The following is a 20475-nucleotide window of genomic DNA, read 5'->3' as shown; positions in this document are numbered from 1 at the left end:
AAAAAAAAAAGTAGTTTGAGTTATCCTCTTACAATAACTCAATTTATAAAACAAACTTGTCAGGCCACTAAACCAATCAGTCTATCTTATAATGCAATAATTCCACAACAATTGAAATGTAAATGTAAGATAAACCTTTAGAAGAAAAATGGGTGAAGTTTTATGCTTAAGTGAGAAAAAGCATTTCTATGCATATCATTGGAGACAAAAAACATTAAGGAAATATCAAATGTGACTTCAGAAAAATGTTTAAAAATTATGTATGACCAAATACCATAAGTAAAATTATTCCCAGAAACCAAATAGCAAAAATATTAGCAAACATAAACTAAGAAAATATTTGTAATGTACAAAGCACTTAATACACAGAGTGCATCTACAATTGCTAAATGGGCAAAAGAGAAGACAGTTCACAAATCCCAATGTTCAGTAAATATGTTTGACTTTAGTAACCAAAGAAATACAAATTAAAACAATGAAGTATTTTTAACAAACAATGAAGGAGGGCAGGGATAAGGGGAAAAAATGAGAACCAAGACCTGTCATGTAAAGGTACAAGATCCCAATAATGAATATAACTGTACTGTATACCTAAAATGTATGAATAAACTCAATTTAAAAAATAATGAAATATTTTCCAGACATGAAATTCAAAAATATTGAATTTATGAATAATGCCATAAAACAATGAATGCAAACCAGCAGTCTTGTATATTCTTAGAAGTAGGGTGTGAGCCAGAGTGGCATGGCGGCAGGCAGGTCCAGACAGGGTCCCACCCTGACCCAGGCTGCTTGGGGCCACAAGCCCCAGCCAAAGATCCACCTGAAAAAGAGCTGCACAGGTGCAGAAGCAACAGCCAGAGGCCCACCCTGATACCATTGGTAAGTGCTTACAGATCCCAGTGAGAAGCCAGTGTGTACCAGAGTGGTGAGGTTGTAGGCAGGTCTGGCCAAGGTCATACCCAAGCCCAGCCTACAAGCCCCAGCCAAAGACCGGCCTGGAAAAGAGCTGCACAGTCACACGATCAACAGCCAGAGGCCTGCTCCAATACCATTGCCAAGCCAGAACCCTGCCCAGACAACAGGAGCCTGCATGGATCCAGAAGGCCACCACTCTGAACCCAGAAATTGGTACAGTAGTGAGCAGCAGATAAAAGGCTGCTCAGTGGCTTGCGAAGAAGTGAAGACCGGTGGGTGAACAAAAAGTTGCTTCAACAAAGGTGCAGCAAGCTGCATCTGTTGAAATGAGAAGACATGAAAACAAGTATCAGAACAAGTCTTCCAGCTCACCAACAGCAACTCCAAAGGGCAAGGAGATGGAACAATCTGATACTCAAACACCTGGACTCTCTGAACTGGCAACAAAAGAAGATCTGGAAAAAACTGAAATCAGAAATAATTTCTCAGATAACAAATTGTGTCCACAGTGCAAGACATGATTAATAAATCTAGAGCAGACAGATTAAAAACAAAAGAGCTGAGGAACATGATGGAATCCCAACACAGGAAACAAATGGAATCCATAAACAGATACAAACAAATTTCCTGGAGATTAACAACTCCACTGAAAGTTTATACAGCAGAATGAGACAATGTGAGGACAGAATTTCAGATATAGAAGACAGGATTGCCAAGCACAAAGAAAAAAAAAAAAAAGAATTGCAGTTAGTGGCCAGAAAAAGAAAAATTTCTTAAAAATAGTAAAAGGCCATGAGAAATCAATCCAGTACCTGGTAGATGATGCAAAGAAGAACATAAGACTGATTAGAATCAATGAAGAAAAGGGAGAGAGTGCAAATGACATTAAAAAAAGATGTTCACAGAAGTAATGGCAGAAAATTTCCCAAGCAGGGGAAAAGATCTTGACACACAGATAAGTGAGACATGTAGGACCCCAACTAGCCATGATAAAAAAATGACATATAATAGTTAATACTCCAAAAACCCAATAAAATTCTACAAGAAATTAGGGAAAAGAAACAAACATACAAAGGAAAGCCCATCAGAATCACAGCAAATTTCTCATCTCAAACCCTCAAGACAAGAAGAGCTTGGAGTGAAGTATTTCAAGCCCTAAAGGAAAACAATCTCCAGCCCAGACTGATGTACCCTGAAAAACTGTCTTTCAAAATTGACAGAAAAGCTTGTCAAAGATTAAAACTAGACCTGTATCTTTCACCATGCACTAAACTAAAATCCAAGTGGATTAAAGATATAAATATTAAAACAGGGCCAGGGATTTAGCTCAGTGGTTCTGCCGCCTGCCTCACAAGCCCAAAGTCCTGAGTTTGATCCCCAGTGTTTGTCTATGGGTGTGTGTGTGTGTGTGTGTGTGTGTGTGTGTGTGTGTGTGTGTATGGTGATGTAGTGTTTCTGTTCAGAAACACTAAACCTGCTGGAAGATAAGTTAAGTAGAACTCTCAAAGATTTTGGCATAGGAAAAGACTTTAGGAACAAATCTTCAGTAGCATGGGAACTACAACTGGGTTCTCATCTTTTTAAAAAGCTTCTGCACTGCAAGAAAAACCACCAAGAGATCTAAGAGACAACCTACAATGTGGGAAAAATTTTTACCAGATGTTCCTCAGACAAAGGTCTACTATCTACAATATATAAAGAACTCAAAAAAAAAAAATCAGACCCACCCCAAATATAAAGACCCAATTAAAAAATGGGCATCTGAAATGAACAGACACTTATCAGACAAAGAAGTAAAAGCAGCAAATAAACATGAAAAAATGTTCAGTATCACTGGTCATTCAAGAGATACAGATGAAAACAACACTGAGATTCTGCCTCACTCCAGAAAGAATGGCTGCTATCAAGAAATCAACCAATAAAAAATGCTGGAGGGGTTGTGGGGAGAAAGGAACGCTTCTTCACTGTTGGTGGAAGTACAGAGTGGTGCAAGCACTGTGGAAATCAATATGAAGATACCTCAAACAACTAGGATTAGAAGTCCCACTGACCCAGCTATTCCTCTGCTGGGTATCTTCCCAAAAGAATCATACCACAGCAATATATGCTCACCCATGTTTACATTGGCATAGTTTGTAATAGCTAAGATTTGGAAACAGCCCAAATTCTCATCAACTGGAGACTGGATAAAGATTGTGTGTGTGTGTGTGTGTGTGTGTGTGTGTGTGTGTTTAATAAAATGGAGAACTACTCAGCCATACAGAATGAGAAACTAGAGATATTTATAACTAAGTGGATGCACATTGAGGCCAAACTCTTAAGTGAAATTAATAAGTCATACATGTGTAAATACCAAATAATTTCTCTGGTGTGAAAAACTAAAAGTGTAAATAAGGATCAAAATGTATAATTGATATTGTGTAATAGTAAGAAAAGGTCTAAAAGAGTATAGGAAGTGGGAGGGGTAGGGAAAAGGGAAAAAATGGAAAAGAAAAAATATTTAAAAAGAAAAAACATGGAAACAATGTCTTTGTAAACAGGAAAGGGTGGAGAGGGTGAAGGGAGGGCTGGGGAATGGGGAAAAAATAAGAACCAAGGGAAGTCTTGTAAAGGTACACGATTCCAATGATGAATGTAACTGTATTGTATACCTAAAATGTACCAATAAACTTAATAAAGATAAAAAATTGATGGAGAAATAAGATTTTCATGACAAAGAGCACCTTGGGTACTTCATGAATACCAAACCAGCACTCCAGAAAATTTTAAACAATGTCCTAGGAAAAGACAATGAGAATCACAACCCCAGGAAGCCCAGCAGAATGAACGAACCCATTGGGCAAGGCAAAAAAATTAAATACAAAGGGGGAGAATCCAACAAAAAGAAAAAGTCATGACAAGGACAAGTCAATATGTATCAGTCAAACCATCAATGTTAATGGTCTCAATTCACCAATCAAAAGAAATAGACGGGCAGAATGGGTCAAGAAGCAATATCCAACAACATACTGCGTAAAAGAAAGACACTTAATTAAAAAAGAAACTTAGAGACTGAAAGTTAAAGGGTGGAAAACAATATTCCATGTGACAGGAACACACACAAAAAAACAGGAGTAACTATCCTCTTTGCAGATCAAATGGATTTCAAATCAACACTGATTGCAAGAGACAAAGAAAGACACTACATCCTTGTAAAGGGAACAATCCAAGAGGAAGACATGACAATCATAAATACACATGCACCAAATACTAGTATGACCTATTATATAAAACTAATACTAACAGACGTGAAAAATCAAATAAGCATTAATACAGTAGTAGTGGGGACCTCAATACTCCACTGTCACAAATATATAGATCAGCTAGACAGAAAGTAATGAAATACTAGAACTCAACCAAACTCTTGAAAAAGTGAACTTAACAGATGTTTACATAAACTTACATGAATAGATGTTCAACCCCCCAAAATCAGAATACACATTCCTTTTAGCTGCACACAGATCATTCTCCAAAACAGACCACATACTTGCTCATAGAACACATTTAAGGAAGTGCAAAAGAATTGAAGCCATCCCCTGTAGATTATCAGATCATGGTGCAATTAAATTGAAGATCAATAGCAAAAGTTTCATTAACATATGGAAATTGAACAACACACTTCTGAATAACCAGTGGGTCACAGAGGAAATGAAGAAGTCAGATAGTTTCTACAGTTAAATGACAGTGTCAATACAACATCTGGGAATCTGTGGGACACAATGTAAATAGTCTTATGAGGGAAATTCAAACCAGTGAATATTCATATGAGGAAAAGAGTGAGCTCAAATAAAGAACCTGATGCTGAACCTCAAGCTTCTAGAAAAAGAAGAGCAGGATAAACCCAAAGCTCATACAAGGGAGGAAATTATAAAGATCAGAGCAGAAATCAACACAATCAAGACTAAGAAAATGATACCAAAAAAAATCAATGAAGCAAAGAGTTGATTCTTTGAAAGAATAAACAAAACTGACAACCCTTAGCCAACCTTATCAAAAAAGGAAAGAAAAGGCCTAAATCCATGCAATTAGGAATGAAAGGCGTGAAATTACAACAGACACAGCAGAAATGCTTACTTATCTTACTGGAAAATAGAATGCAGAATATCATCAAGAAGATCATACACCCTGACCAAGTGGGATTTATCCCAGGGATGCAGGGATGGTTTGATACACACAAATCAATAAATGTAATACACTATATTAATAGATCCAGGGACAAAAACCATATGATCATCTCAATAGATGCAGAAAAAGTGTTCAACAAAATCCAACATTCATTCATGGTAAAAACCCTAGAAAAAATTGGAATAGACAGTTGCTACCTCAACTTGATAAAAGCCATCTATGAAATACCAACAGCAAATATCAGAGTACATGGTCAAAAACTAAAGTCCTTCACACTAAAATTAGGAACAAAATAAGGATATCCAGTATTATAACTCCTGTTCAATATAGTTTTGGAAACATTAGCCACAGAAATTAGACAAGAGAAAGAAATAACAGGAATAAAAATAGGAAGCAAAGAAGTATTATTGTCATTATTTGCAGACAACATGATACTGTATATAGAAGGCCCTGAGAACTCCACCAAAAGTCTTCTAGACTTCATAACCAAATTCAGTAGAGTAGCTGGATAGAAGGTCAACACACAAAAATCAATAGCCTTCCTGTACATGAACAATAGACTCTTTGAAAAAGAAACTAGAAAAGCAACTCTCTTCACAATAGCATCCAAGAAAGTGAAATACCTGGAATCAACCTAATGAAAGAAATCAAAGACATCTACTCTGAAAACTACAGCACTCTGAAAAAAAGAGACTGAAGAGGATATAAGAAAATGGAAAGACACCCCTTGCTCCTGGGTAGGAAGAGCCAAAATAGTGAAAGTGGCCATACTTCCAAAACTGCTATATAGATTCATTGCAATCCCAATTGAAATTCCAGCAGCATACTTCACAGACCTTGAGAAAACAATCCAAAAATTCACTTGGAATAAGAAGAGACCTAGAATAGCAAAAGCAATTCTAGGCAACAAAGACAAGGTAGGGGGCGCCACAATCCCCAATTTAAAACTATACTACAAAGCTACTGTGATAAAACAGCAGGATACTGGAAAAGAAACAGACCTGAGGAACAGTGGAACACACTAGAAGATTCAGAAACAACTCCAGACATACTCAACCACCTCATCTTCAACACAGGTGGTGCCAAACACCCTCACTGGAGGAAACATAGCCTCTTTAACAAGTCGTGCTGGAAAAACTGGGTTTCAACTTCCCAAAGATTAAAACTAGACCCATATCTCTTACCATGCACTAAACTAAAATAGAAATGGCTTAAAGATCTAAATATTAAAATGGAAACACTAAACCAGATGGATGAGAGGTTAGGAAGAACTCTTAAGACACTGTTGCAGGAAAAAGGTTTCATAAACTTCAGTTGCTGTAGCACAAAGAATCAACAATTGGGATCTCTTAATAAAAAAAAAAAAAACTCCTGCACAGCAGGAGAAACCACCAACTGATCTAAGAGACAGCAATGTGAGAAAATGTTTTCACCAGCTGTTCCTCAGACAAAGGTCTACTATCTAGAATAAAGAACTTCAAAAAATCAGACCTCCCAAATTTAACGATCCAATTCAAAAATGGGCATCTGAAATGAATAGACATTTCTCAGACAAAGAAGTAGAAATAGCAAACATATGAAAAAATGTTCAACATCACTGATCATTCAAGAGATGAAAATGGAAACAATGCTGAGATTCCACCTCGTCCCAGAAAGAATGGCTGCTATCATGAAATCAACCAGTAACAAATGCTAGTGGGACTATGGAGAAAAAGAAACCCTGCTCCACTGCTGGTGGGAGTATAGACTGGGGCAACCACTGTAGAAATCAATACGGAGATACCTCAAAGAACTAGGATTGGAAGTCCCATTTGACTCAGCTATTCCCCTGCTGGGTATCTTCACCAAATAATTAAATGCATCACAGCACAGTGATATATGTGCACCTATGTTCATAGCAGCACAGTTTGTAATAGCTAGAACATGGAAACAGCCCAATTCCCATCAACTGGAGCCTGGAAAAAGAAAATGTGGTGGTTTTTTTTAAATAAAATGGAGTACTACTCAGCCATAAAGAATGAGAAATTAGAGACATTTATAGCTAAATGAATGTGCACATTGCAATGATACTCTTAAGTGTAATAAACAGGACACGCATATGTAAATACTGGATACTTTCTCTTGGTGTGAGAAACTGAAAGTATAAATAAGGACTAAAAGGTATAATAGGTAATGTGAAATAGTAAGAAAAGGTCTAAAGGGGAAGGGACAGTACAAGGAGTAGTGGAAAGAAATGAATGGAATATGAGAAAGTGAAAAAATGGAAACAGTCTTTGTAAGTAGAGAGGGATAGAGGGATTGAAAGGAGGGCAAGAGGGAATCGCGGCGGGGGGACCAAGATAGATTACATAAAGGTACAAATTTCCAACGATGAATGTCATTATATTATATACCTAAAATGTACTAATAAAATTAATGGAAGAAATAAAGGGCCTGCATTCAATCCTTAGTATTAGGAAGGAAGGAAGGGAAGGGAAGGGAAGGCTGAAAAATCCTCTGCACAGAGTTTACAAACATGCAAATCAACAGTATGACTGAAGGACCCGAAAGATGGAATAAAAAGACAAAAGCAGACACGGAATGATAATTTGGAAGCCAGAGACAAAGGAGCGGGGCACAATCAGGAAAGGTACAAGGCTGTTACCTGGTTTCTAGTATGTTTTCTCTTAGGCCACAGGGCTGCCACATAACTACTCATACATTTCTTCATATTTTGCTGTAATCTTAACCCTTCATAAAAGAAACAAAGTCCTGGGAATTTAAGGGACAGAACTGATGCACAGAAGTTGCCAGGTTAAGAACAGAAGCTGCAAAGTATCCAGCAGGAGCAGCAAACTTCGTCAAGGGGTAAGTGCTCTTCTGAAGGTCAGACTGACCTCAAGACTCCTAGAATGAGGAATTCTTAAACGTGCTTAGAAGGGAAGCTGAGAGAGAAAGTGAGGCTCCATGGTGGAAGCAGGAGGTGGGATGCTCGAGAAGCCCTCTCTCTGGAAGCTTGGAGGTGCAGAAGGAAGGTATTTTGTGGCCTTAAGGAGTGGCCTGAAAGGTCTGGCGGAGAGCACCTTCTCTCCTCGCCCTCTGAGCTCAATACTCCACATCCTTGTCTGCCAGTGGCTTTCACTCACCTGGACAAAACAGCAAGAAAGGCATCCTGGAGCACCCAAAGGAGATGTATAGATCTTGCTTTTACTGCAAACACCGCCCCCAGCTGCTTATCGCCATGCACTCATGCTGGTTCTAGTTTTGGGTTCCCTGTTTTGTTCTATTGATTTGTGTATCTATAACACTGTCAAAAACCACACAGTTTTGATTACTGGAGCTATAAGGCAAAACCTGAAACAAGGCAGACTGATTCCTCCCACTTTAAAGACTGATTTAACTTTTCTAAAAGAGCCTGTGACTTTTTATACAAATTTCAGAATAATCTGGTATATAGCTACAAAAAACATCAAAATTGTGCTGTAACTTTAACAGGACTTCTGTTAAAAATGTATCAGTTTGATGGAAACTGACATCTTTATGATACTGAATAAACAATAAACACAATCATTCTATTTAGATTTTTCATTTCTTTCCCTGAATTTTGTGATTTTCCACATACAGATCCTACAAATGTTAAAATTAATTTAGAATTTCTTAGGCTTTGAAAAATAATTTTAATTTCAGTAACATACACACTGCTGTTGGGGCACGAGAGGACGGCCGGCTGAAGCACTGACCCCGAGTCTCGGAATGCTGGTTCTCACGGGGACACAGGTGTCCCAAAGGCAACGTGCTGGAGCCAAGTCCCTTATAATGGCAGAATGACTCCCTAATTCCTTCTTTGTTCTTGTTGCCAGTTTACTCTCCCTTTTATTCACAAACAGATGTTGTTTTATCTAGATGTTCTGTCTTTAGTTTAAACAGGGTGTATCTGTTTGTAGCTTCTTGTGATTGTCCTTTATCTTACTCATGCCTCCTAGGACTGTTGTTAATCATCAAACTGCCGTGATCACGCTTTTGTGTGTGACCTTGAAACTGCTATAAAGACCCTGGGTGAGAATAAACTTTGCCATTAGCCATCAGCTTTTGGTCATTCATTGTGTCTGCGGTCGTTTCCCCGAGCCCCCTCCTCTAGAAGGAGACCCCAACACACTGCTATTATGTATACTACATATGATATGATTATCTGTATGCTTACATTATATCCTGTATCCTGGCTGAATTCAGTTTAAACTCTTCATGATCTTCCCTAGGTTCCTTAAGACTTTCTATTTGGACAAACATGTCCTCTACAAACAAAGGCAGTTTTATTTCTTCAGTAATGATCTGTATGCCTTTTATTTCTTTGTCTTGTATTATTCCTCTGACTAGAATTTCTAGCAGACATCTCTGGCTTATCCTCAACTTAGAATTTATTCAGTGTTTCATCATTAACACACAAACATTAGAGTTGGTATTATCAAAAGCTAGGAAAAGAACACATTTTTTGCAGGGGGTGGAGAAACTAGAACCTTGAACATTGCTGATGAGAATGTAAAATAGTGCTGTTTCTGTGGAAGCTGCAGTACCTAAAAAGTTAAATGTATAATTACCATATTATTCAGCAATTCTACTCCTACTAAATGTCCCAAAGAACTGGGAGCAGGGACTCAGATACTTCTACAATAACATCCATAGCTACAAAGTGGACAGTAAGATAGAGGTGGAAACTATGCAACTGTCCTTCAACTGATGAATGAATACTGACAGCAAAAACGTGGTATATGCATACAATACAGGTTTTTCAACCTTAGAAAATTCTGGGCCAGGAGTGGTGGTGCACACTTTCTGTCCCAGCACTTGGGAGGCTGAGGCAGGAGGGTCACAAATTCAAGTCCTGTCTGGGCAACGTAGTGAGACTCTGGTGGGACCCTGAAAAAAGGGTTGGGGATGTAAGGTTCCTGTACCACTTTTAAAAAAAAAGAAATTCTGGTTTATATTTTCAAGAAAAGATCCTGAAAATATCATGCCAAGTGAAATATATCACAAAAGTGACTGACAATTTAGTGCTTCAGTTACATAAGAGATACCTACAAAAAGCAAATCCACAGAAACAGAAATAAAGGAAAGGTTATTAGGGACTAGAACAAAAAGGGCTGGAGAGTTATTGTTTAATGGATATACTATTTCTACTTAAGATAATGAAAACCTTCTGGAAATAGTGTTGATAGGTGTACAACACTGTGAATGCACCCAGTGCCAATAAGCTATATTCTTAAAGCCAGTTAAAACAGTAAATTTTATGGTATGCTCATATGGCCAAAACTGAAAAGAAAGAATACTGTTAACTGTAGTTTTTTGTGTACAGGAAGTTTCCCTCTGTATCTACTTTTCTGCAAATAGGAGTTTTTTGTTTTTGTTTTTTTCCTGGCTGTTGAATTCTGTCAAGTGCTTTTACTGTATCAGCTGATATAAATTTTTTTCTCTTTAGCCTGTGAAGATGGTGAATTATACTGACTGACTTTCAAATGTGGAATCAGCCCTATGTGTCTAGAGTAAATCCCACCTTGTAATGGCATATAATTATCTTTATACATTTAAAAATGTTTACTAATATTTTCTTAAGGATTTTCATTTATATATTCAGGAGGGATGTTGAGCTGTAATTTTCTTCTTTTATATTACCCTTGCCTAATTTGTAATCTGGACAATACCTGCTCCCAGAAATAGAATCACAAAGTATTCTCTCCTCTTTTTTTTGTAGAAGAAATTGTGTACTGATGTTAAGGCTTCTTTTTAAATGCTTGGCATAATTTTACAGTAAAATCATTTGCACCTATGGATTTATTTTGTTGGAGTTTTAAAATTTTTAAATTGGACTTCATTGGAGATTAATAAGTTATCTTTCTGTGTGAGTTACAATAGTGTGTGTTTCAAGGAAATACAACCAGTCAAATTTCTAAGTGTAGAATCATTCATTCCCTTATTATCCTTCTGGTGGCTACAGTATGTCGTAACATACCTTGTTTCATTCATGCCTATATTGGTAATTTATGCCTCATTTTCCTAGTCTCTCTAGAGATTTGCAACTTTTATTCATATTTTTCAAGCAGCTTCTGTTTTCATGTTACTTCTTGTGGATTATTTGGAAATTTTTGAGAATTCTGTTTTGATGTATCCATTGTTTTTTACTGTTTACTTTGTTAGTGGTTACTCTAGGTGCTGTAACATGTATCTATAGTATATTACAACCTACTAATGCCATCATTTTACCTATTTCAACAATTATATAAATCTTACCTCCTGTTACATCCCCTTGCCCTTCTGATTTAAAATATAATTTTCTTAAGTATATTACCTAGCATATTTGCTTTCATTTATATAGTATATAAAAAACACATCAGACAGTTCAGGAAGTTTTGCTTCAACCATCAAAAATATTTTAGAAAATTCATATGGAATAGGACTGCCTGCTATATATACACATAGGTTTCTTTACATGTTTTCTTCCTAATGGTGTCAGGATTCCCAAGATCACCCCCAGGCTTGATGATTCTCTAGAGTGACTTACAATTCATTGTACAGTTATACCTACTAGGATTATTACAGGAAAATCATTCAAAGCAAAATCAGGGAAGGGAAATTGTATGAGACAAAGTCTAATGGAAACCAGGCACAAGCTTCCAAAATCCCTTCTGATTTTGGAAGCGGACCGATGTATAACCCACTAATTTAGTCAGCAATGATTTTTAATATGGTTCAAATGCTACCTATCAAAGAAGTTCATTAAAGAATCAGTACTCAAAGTCTTTAGCAGAGGCTAGTCACAAAGGTGCCCTCTGACTAGCACATACCAAAATTCCAGATATGAGAAGGAAAGCATATATTCATCATGAACTGCATTATTTACAGCATCTAGGCACAATGAGTTATTCTTACCAGTTCTGAAAATGGTTGGGACCCTCCTGAAATATAGTATGATTGATGCTAACCAAGGGATAATTTTGCAAGCAGGACTTTCCAATGTCAGCAGTTTTCAAACCAGCTATGTTAACCCTGTATTGCACATAGATATTCCAGATTTTCATCTTTTATTGTTCTCTGTGTTAGAGACAAATTATTTAGTTCTTTCATCTGAAAATGTCCTGTTTTCAGGTCCTGAAGGATATTTTCATTTGGTATAGCATCTTGGATTGACAATTCCTTTCTTTCAGCACTGAAAACATTATGCCACTACCATCTAACTTCCATAGTTTCTGATGAGAAACAGACTAATATTCTAATTGGTTTTCTCTGCCTGCTTTCAAGGTGTATTTTTTCCAACTTTGGCATTCAGAAGTTTCATTATACTATGTTCTGGCATAGAGTTCTTGGGTTTATAATATTTGTTAGATATATGCCCATTAACACAAAGTTATTATTTTCTGTGCATTTGCCTAAAAACATAGGAAGAGCACAAGTCACAAAACAAATAAACAATATGGTAACACTGGTTTTTAATATTTACCTATGAAGTCACCTTTACAATGGTCTTTTCCTTATCTTCTAGAGTTTACACTTTTTCACTCAGCCAGAAGCATTTTTTGTAGGACTGATCTATCAACACACTCCCTCAGCTTTTGTTTGTCTAGAAATGTCTTAATTTCTCTTCATCCTTGAAGGATAGTTCTTCTTTTTTAATGAACATAGAGGGTCCTACTGTATTGTCTCCAACATAGCAGGAGGTGGCACAAAGATGGATGATGCCTGCAGCCTTTGGACAGCGGTGGCCAAATATATGCACATGAGTCATCATGTCATGAGGTAATTTTTTCTCGTCTTCAGCAGCCATCTTGAGGTCTGTGTTGTCCAGGTTGGATTTCATCTCTTGGATTTCTTTATCTGTGATAGGCAAACTCAATGCCTGCTTGGCTTCCACCAGCCACAGCCATAGCTGCCACCACGTCTAGAACTTATTCCTGTTGCTAAAGATGAAGCACATCTCTCTGGGCTAGCATAGCACAAGGCAAGCAGAGAACAGTAAGTGTCCAACAAGCAACTACTGTCTCCAGCAGCAATCCCTAACAGGCAACCCTGCCACAGCAGACAGGACCATCAGGTTTAAAGGAATAGAATTCCAGGTATAGAATTCCTAGTTGACAACTTTCTCTCTGAGGACAGTAAATGCTATTAACTGGTAACTTCCATAGTTGCCGATGAGAAATCAACTGTTAATCTTATTGAGGTTCTCTAATGGGTAATAAATGAAACACTTCTCACTGAACTGCTTTTTAAAAACTCTGCCTTTGGGTTTTGACAGTTTGGATATAATAATCTTGGTGTGGATCTTTTTTATGTTTATCCTGCTTAGAGTCTATGAGCTTCTTGGGTATGTAAATCTATGTCTTTCATCAAATTTGGGGGCTTTCTGGACATTATTTCTTCAAATCTATCCTTTCTCTTTCTATCTGCAATTCTCATAATGTGCACATTAGTACACCTAATAGTATCCATGGCTATCTTGGGATTTTTTTCCCCCTCATCTCTTTCTGCTCTTCAAAATGAGTACTCTTGGTGGGACTATCTTCAAGTTTAAAAACTTTACTCTACCTGTTAAAATATGCTGTTGAATTTATCTAGGGAATTTTTCACTTCAATTATTGTGCTTTACAGCTCTAGAATTTCTGTATTATTCCTTTTTTACAGTTTTTCTTTACTGATATTATCTACTTGTTGAAACATTGTTAACTTATTCCCTTACTTCTTTGTGCTCATTTTAAAAAGCTGATGTCTTTGTGTTGAGTATCTTTTATGGATAGTTCCAAGGCAGGCAATTTAATAGTAAGTAGGCAGTTCAAATACCACAGTACTCTCTTGCAACTAGCAGCAGCAAGTCTTCCAGTTTTTATTAGAGCCCAGAATTCTACAAAATTAACTCTGACTTTTTTTTTTTTTTTTGCCAATTCATTAGTTGCTTTGGGCAAAGGACAAAGACTTAAATTTCCTTTTCTGCCAATTTTTTAATTGTATGATTCTATGTATATAAATATCCAGAGTAGTTAAGTCCCACAGAATACAAAGCAGATTACGTATTGCCAGGAGATAAGGGAGGGAAGAATGGGGAATAATTCCTAATGGATACAGAGCTTCTTTGAGAAGTGGTGAAAACCTTATAGTCAAAAGGATTGAACAAGTTTGCTAATATACTAAAATTCCCTGAATTGTACATTTTAAAAGGGTGAACTTTATGGCATTTGAATTGCATCTCAATTTTAAAAGCTTATTTTTCATATCCTTGACCATTTTTATTTTTTATTAGTACATATTTGTAGTACATAATTATATTCATCATGGAGAGTTGGTACATGGACATGATATATCTTTTTTTAATCTCCTCTTTCTTCCACTTTCTTCCTCTCAATTTTTAAATTTTAAATTACAATGATGGAGCCTCAAAATAAACTTCAGATTACAAGATAGGGCCTGTGCTATATCATTGTCTGTGATCATTCATGTCTGATGCAAACAGTATACATTCAAAAAAATTTTTGAGATTCAAATCAATTTTAAAGGATGTATTAGTTTATATACTACACCTGTCTGCCTCCCTTGACAGTTACAGCTCTAATGCATGTTACAACTTCTCTCAAGCAAAAGCATTTAGAAGAGATGCCTAAATATCATGTCATGCTATATGTATGTCAGATTTTTCTGTACACTTCAGATATGGTGCATAATAAAGTACTTGAAGATGCCATTTAAAAATCATAAAATATGGAATTCTTCAAAGAACATACAGCAGAACAAACAAATCCATTTGTTCTCTAGCTCCTTCAAGATAATTAGAAATTACAGTTCCTTTATGCAATAAGTATTTTTTGAGTGCCACTCTTCCAAGTATTAAAGCTTCATCTAAAAACGCTATGTCCCTCAGGTGCTTATGTTGTGGTACCTCAGTTCACAAATATGGTTCCATGATTCTAGTCACAAACTGAGTTGGACAAGAACCAAATCAAATTCAGTGGTTAAGTTCAGTGTTGACCTCATGAAGAAATTTGATTCAGTTCTGATCCAGTTCAGTTTTTGACCAGAATCATGGAGAGAGTTGAGTTTATTAACCAACATACCACTGTACCATTTCATCAACTTTTTTCATGAGGAAATAGCTAAAATGAAAAAAAGTGTATTAAGAGATGTTAGTCAAAGACAGGGTAAAGTTCAGGGCCTGCTACAGACCCGCAGGAAGTAGATAACAGGGATAGGAAATGTAAGCCAATGTTCCACTTTTGGCTAATATGCTTCTCAAACAGACATAGTAAAATGAATCATATACATGAAAGAATTCCACTATTGGAAAATATCCTGATTTGCATATGTGACACATAGATTTTCTCTCAAAAGTGTATCAATTTAACGAATGAAGAAGACACAGCTCTTAGTGATACTGTGATCATTTTCAATTTATCCAGAAATATGCAAATATCTACCATATGATTATATTGAGATGTTCTCCCCCAAAAATTCAACACTTGACATTTTTATTGTACAGCCAAAGCAACTCAGTTAGCAAAAGTGATATAAATATTCTGTATAATTGATATAATGAACATAAAAGTGCCAAGCCTAGCAGCTATTTGGTCAATTAAATGTTAATTTGATATCCAGTTACATCAAGTTGACACATTACCTAGTCAGTGTAGGGTGATTTACTTTCAAATAAGTACACAATCCAGACCTTAAGCATAATCTGATTTTTAAGTACAGGTGGCCACCAATTTATGATAGTTCAACTTACAATTCTTTAGCTTTACAAGTGCCAAAGTGATATACACTCACTCAGTAGAGAAGCCATAGTTTGATTGTGAGTTTTTATCTTTTCCTGGGCATACAATATGTTTTATGGCACTCTCACAATACTGAGCAGCAGCAACACACTGCAGCTTCTAGCCAGCCACAGGATCATAGGATTAATAACTGATATTCTATTCTATTCTATTCTATTTATTCATTCATTCATTCATTGTGGTGCCAGGGACCAAACTTGAGAACTTGTGCTTCTGAGTGGCAGGAAGTGGAACCACTAAGCTAAATCCCCAGCCCAATAACTGATATTCTAGTGTACTATGTTGATATGATGTTTGTTAAGTCAAGTATATGAAATGCATTTTCTACTCCTAATATTTTTAACCTGCATTGGGTTTATCAGGATATAACTTTCATAAGTCAAGAAACATCTGTATAGAAAACTCACTTTAAATATATAAAAATGAGGCCTTTAAAACCAAATCTATCCATTATGGACAGAAAGGGACATATGGACAATAGGTCAGCAACTTCACCTCTACAGAAAACTAATGTGTCCAACTGCCATGGGCTACTGCAAGCTTCCCACATGATAAGGGATGGCTTTCAATCACCTGGTCTTTAAGGAGGGCTAGGGTTCCTGATGTCTTCTTCCTAATTCTTCAACTTGGACATCATTTGGGAGCAGCTCACTCCTTTCTTCATAAGCCTTCCTACAATTTTTTAGGAATCACTGGGTACATAAGCATGGATGTCCTGTATTTCTATTTTATAACCCTGGGATGTGAGGATTGCAGGCTACTACATGGTATACGCCTTAGCCATGAATGGAACACCTCAGAGATCAGGAAGAGGCAGTGCAACCTCCAGGAAAAGAAAAGGCAAAGGGTCTTTCCTGTAAGAGCTATGAGAAAAATTCAAGACTCACTTCATGCCTTGTCAGGAGTGCAGGGGCTGTATTGCTGCTTTCCTGGGTGCTCTTCCTGGAGAAGAGCCAAGTTGCAGAAGCAGACCTGGGGAATGAAAAGAGAAATGAGAGAGGCACTTGGGAGGAAGGCCTTTCACACTGTCTTGCCTCCCAGTTTAGTAGAGGGTTTAGGACTATGGAGGAAGAAAGAAAGGCAGGTTGTAGAGAGTTAGTGCATCCCATTCTTAACCAGTGTTTCATAAATAGAACCCACAAAGCTGGACCAGCAGCAGAATCAGATCCCACCTCTGGCTGAGGAATGAAGCTTTCATCTTCCAGCAGTGGGGTGAAAAGACTTTGTGTGGAATCCACTAAGAGAAAAACTCCTCAGAGTGCTCACACGTGATCATCTATGCTGAGCAATAAAGTACCCCAACATAACAAAACCAGAAGAACCCATCCAACCCTGAGGTCAAAGGACAAGGTCCAAGAAATCCAAAGCAGAAAAACCACTAGAAGAGTTCAAAGAATGTAGGCCAGTGTGAGACTTGAACCAGAGAGGCTTGAATCTCTTTCCATGACTCTAGGTGCACCCTCCCCTCTACTCACATACCCACGATTAGATTCTTAAAATGTGAAAGGTGACTTGGGAATTTGGGAATGGGTTGTCAGCAACTGGTCTACAAGTCAATTTCATAAAGAGGATTTTTAAGAAGAGAGAGAGTACCTTAAATAAAAGGTACTTAGGAGATGAGTCGAGCCAGGCATAATGGCACAAGCCTGTAATCCCAGCACTTTAGGGGGCTGAGACAGGAGGATGCCTGCTCAAGCCCCACCTCGCCAACTTAGTGATTTAGCAAAACCCCATCCTAAAACTTAAATAAATAAAAGGCTGGGGATGTAGTTCAGTGCAAAAGCTCTGAATCTAATTTCCAGTATTACCCAAAAAAAGGAGATGAGGGTAGGGAGAACCATCCCTCAAATAACATACATAACCTCTACTGTGCTCAGCTTGCAAAAATGAATGAAAATGGGGACTACAGAGAGCAGTTCAACAGAAACCAGGCATACAATGATGTGAAAAAGTATCATTAATATTATTAGATGCAGTCATGAGATTGTGGAAAACAAACTGTCATTATTAAGACATGAACCAAAAGTTCCAAGAGGTGAATTGAAATGTTTGCAATTTTTTTAAAATGTGAAGCCTTAAATAGATATACATCCACATAGACTGATTTTGGACAAAGGAACAAAGGAAATTCAATAGACAGTCTTTGTTTAAAATGGCCCTGGAAGCCAGGTGTGGTGGCACACATCTAAAATCCCACAACTCTGGGAAGCTGAGGCAGGAGGATCACAAGTTCAAGCCTAGCCTGGGCACTTTAGTGACACTGCAATACATGTCCCAAAATAAAAAGGGCTGGGAATGTAGCTCTTTGCAAAGGCCTTGGGATCAATCTCAGTGCAAAGAAAGAGGGAGGGAGGGGAGAAATGGGAAGGAGGGAGGGAGAGATTGGAAGAGAGAATTATTTCTCAAATTTAGTAAATAAGCATCTATAAAAAATACCATACTTGATAGTAAAATGTTCAATGATTTCTTTGATATCCAGATCAAGTAAAGGACTTTCATTTTACCAGTTCAACACATTTGCTTAGAAAATATAAATAATAAAAAAGTAAGTATTTGAGAAGTAAAATCAAATAAACTTTATCATCTTATAATCCTGGTGCTCAATAGGCTGAGGCAGGAGGTTCACTGTGAATTTGAGGAGAGCTGAGGCTACACAGTGCATGCAAGACTAGTCTGAACTATAGTGAGACTCTGTCTGGCCCCCGAATAACTGAATAAATGAGTTACCGAACTTTAACAACCAGGACGTTGGAGATGGAGAGTACCAGCATAGAGAAGGGTATGAGGCAATAAAACTAATACAGTGAGAATTGTATGAGACAAAAAAACGACTCAACTCTGAAAGCTGTATGGCAATTTCCTACAACGTTAAGCATACAGATGATGTGGTGTAACAATTCCTAAAGTACCCAAGAGATAAGAATAACCCAAAAATTCCACCAAAAAAAGTCATACTAGAATGTTCATGGTAGTTTAATGCCTATACTCAATCAAAAACAAAAGAACAGGAAACAGAATGGATAAAACAAATGGTAACATATACTGTAGTACAATTAAAAGGAATAGAAATAAACTTTTTTTTTAGAAATAAACTTTTAATCAAGCAACAATATGAATGAAACTCAAACTCTAAAGACAGAAAAAAATAATATATACTATGTGATTTAATTTACATGGAATTTTAAGAAAATCAAATCCTGGGTGACAGGAAGCAGATCAGTGATTTAGCAAGGTCATGTCTCAAAAAGTTTTTTAATTTAAAAAGCTTGAAATTGAGCTCAGTGCAAAGGCCCTGGGTTCAATCCCAGGTGCCATCACAAAAAGAAGAAACAAAAAAGCTATGATTTCACAATAAAGATTTTTTAAAGCCCATGGGAAAAGATGCCAGACCTGCATTATTATAAAACTGTTTTCTTGAGCTGAAGAGAAATGATGCCAAATGGAAAGTTGGGTCTTCTATGGGCTTTGAAGACCTCTAGAAATGGAAGAGATCTTCACAAGCCAAAAAAGACTTGTCTCGTCTTATTTTCTTTAAAACACATCTGTTTATACTAAAATCTACATGACTGTAGATTTTACGTGCCAGTAAAATACTAAAGTCATATGGTGATTAAGCATATGTAATTTCAACACATATAACAGCATAAAGGATGGAGTAGGTACAACTACCTGTATGATTATGAAATCCCTTGGGGTTTTGTTTGTTTTGGGGGGATTGTTGTTGTTTTTTGAGACAGGATCTCACTATGTAGTAGAGACTGACCCGGAACTCACTGTGTAGCCCAGACTGGTCTTGAACTCACAGCGATCCTCCTGCCTCAGCCTCCCAAGCACTAGGATTATAGGCGTGCGCCACCATGACCAGCTGAAATCCCTCATTTTACATAAAGTAGCACAAGATGAATTCTACATAGACTGTAAAAACTAAAAATGTAACTACTAAAACTGCAAAGTGAAAAGTCAAAGCAGTAGAGATAAATGGCAGCTAAATCAGAATGCTAAAAAATTTGTCCTAAAGAAATCAGGAAGGAGAACAACAACAAAAAGATGAGGCAAACAGAAAACATAAAAGAAAGAATTAAATTTAATCATATCAATAATTACATAATAAATATTCCAATTAAAAGGCACAGATTTTCAGAATGCTGGGTTGGGGAAGCAAGACCCATGCATATGCTGTCAGAGCGTGAGTGTCACGATCATGCACACAGTCCAGCTAGGCACCAATCACTGTTCCAGTGACCCACGAGGAGCCAAGCAAGGGTTCTTTCCCAATAAGAACTATCTCAAACCGCAGGGACAGTCAGAAGCCCTAAAATACTCTGGACTAATTCTGCCTGAAAAAACTCAGGAATGCTTTTCTAGTGGACAAGTATCTGTATCAAGTCATCTTTCGAGACAAATGGCAAAGAGTGAACATAGTACAAATACTAAAGAAATGTTATTTTACTGGATATGGTAATTGGGGGGGTGGGGGAAGCAAGACCCACGTGAGCATATGTAGATTCAATAAATACAACAATACAGCCTGAAGATTGAAGGAGTAGATACAACTGCCTATATGATTACAAAATCCCTCATTTTACATAAAAGTAGCACAAGATGAGAA

General features: G+C 37.1%; 1 long non-coding RNA gene across 1 annotated transcript in view; it reads right to left on the bottom strand.

The window, feature by feature from the left end:
• LOC104850558 overlaps nucleotides 1–20475 on the bottom strand; it is a 51312-nt gene that overhangs the window by 8710 nt on the left and 22127 nt on the right. Inside the window, exon 2 of the long non-coding RNA XR_777004.3 lies at nucleotides 16754–16838. This is a non-coding gene — a long non-coding RNA (uncharacterized LOC104850558). The remainder of the gene's footprint in view (nucleotides 1–16753; nucleotides 16839–20475) is intronic.

Source organism: Fukomys damarensis, unplaced genomic scaffold (assembly GCF_012274545.1).
Source record: "Fukomys damarensis isolate Sample0158 unplaced genomic scaffold, DMR_v1.0_HiC HiC_scaffold_27, whole genome shotgun sequence".
Taxonomy (NCBI): domain Eukaryota; kingdom Metazoa; phylum Chordata; class Mammalia; order Rodentia; family Bathyergidae; genus Fukomys; species Fukomys damarensis.
Note: the sequence above shows the minus strand (reverse complement) of the source record. Positions and strands in the feature narration are given on the sequence as shown.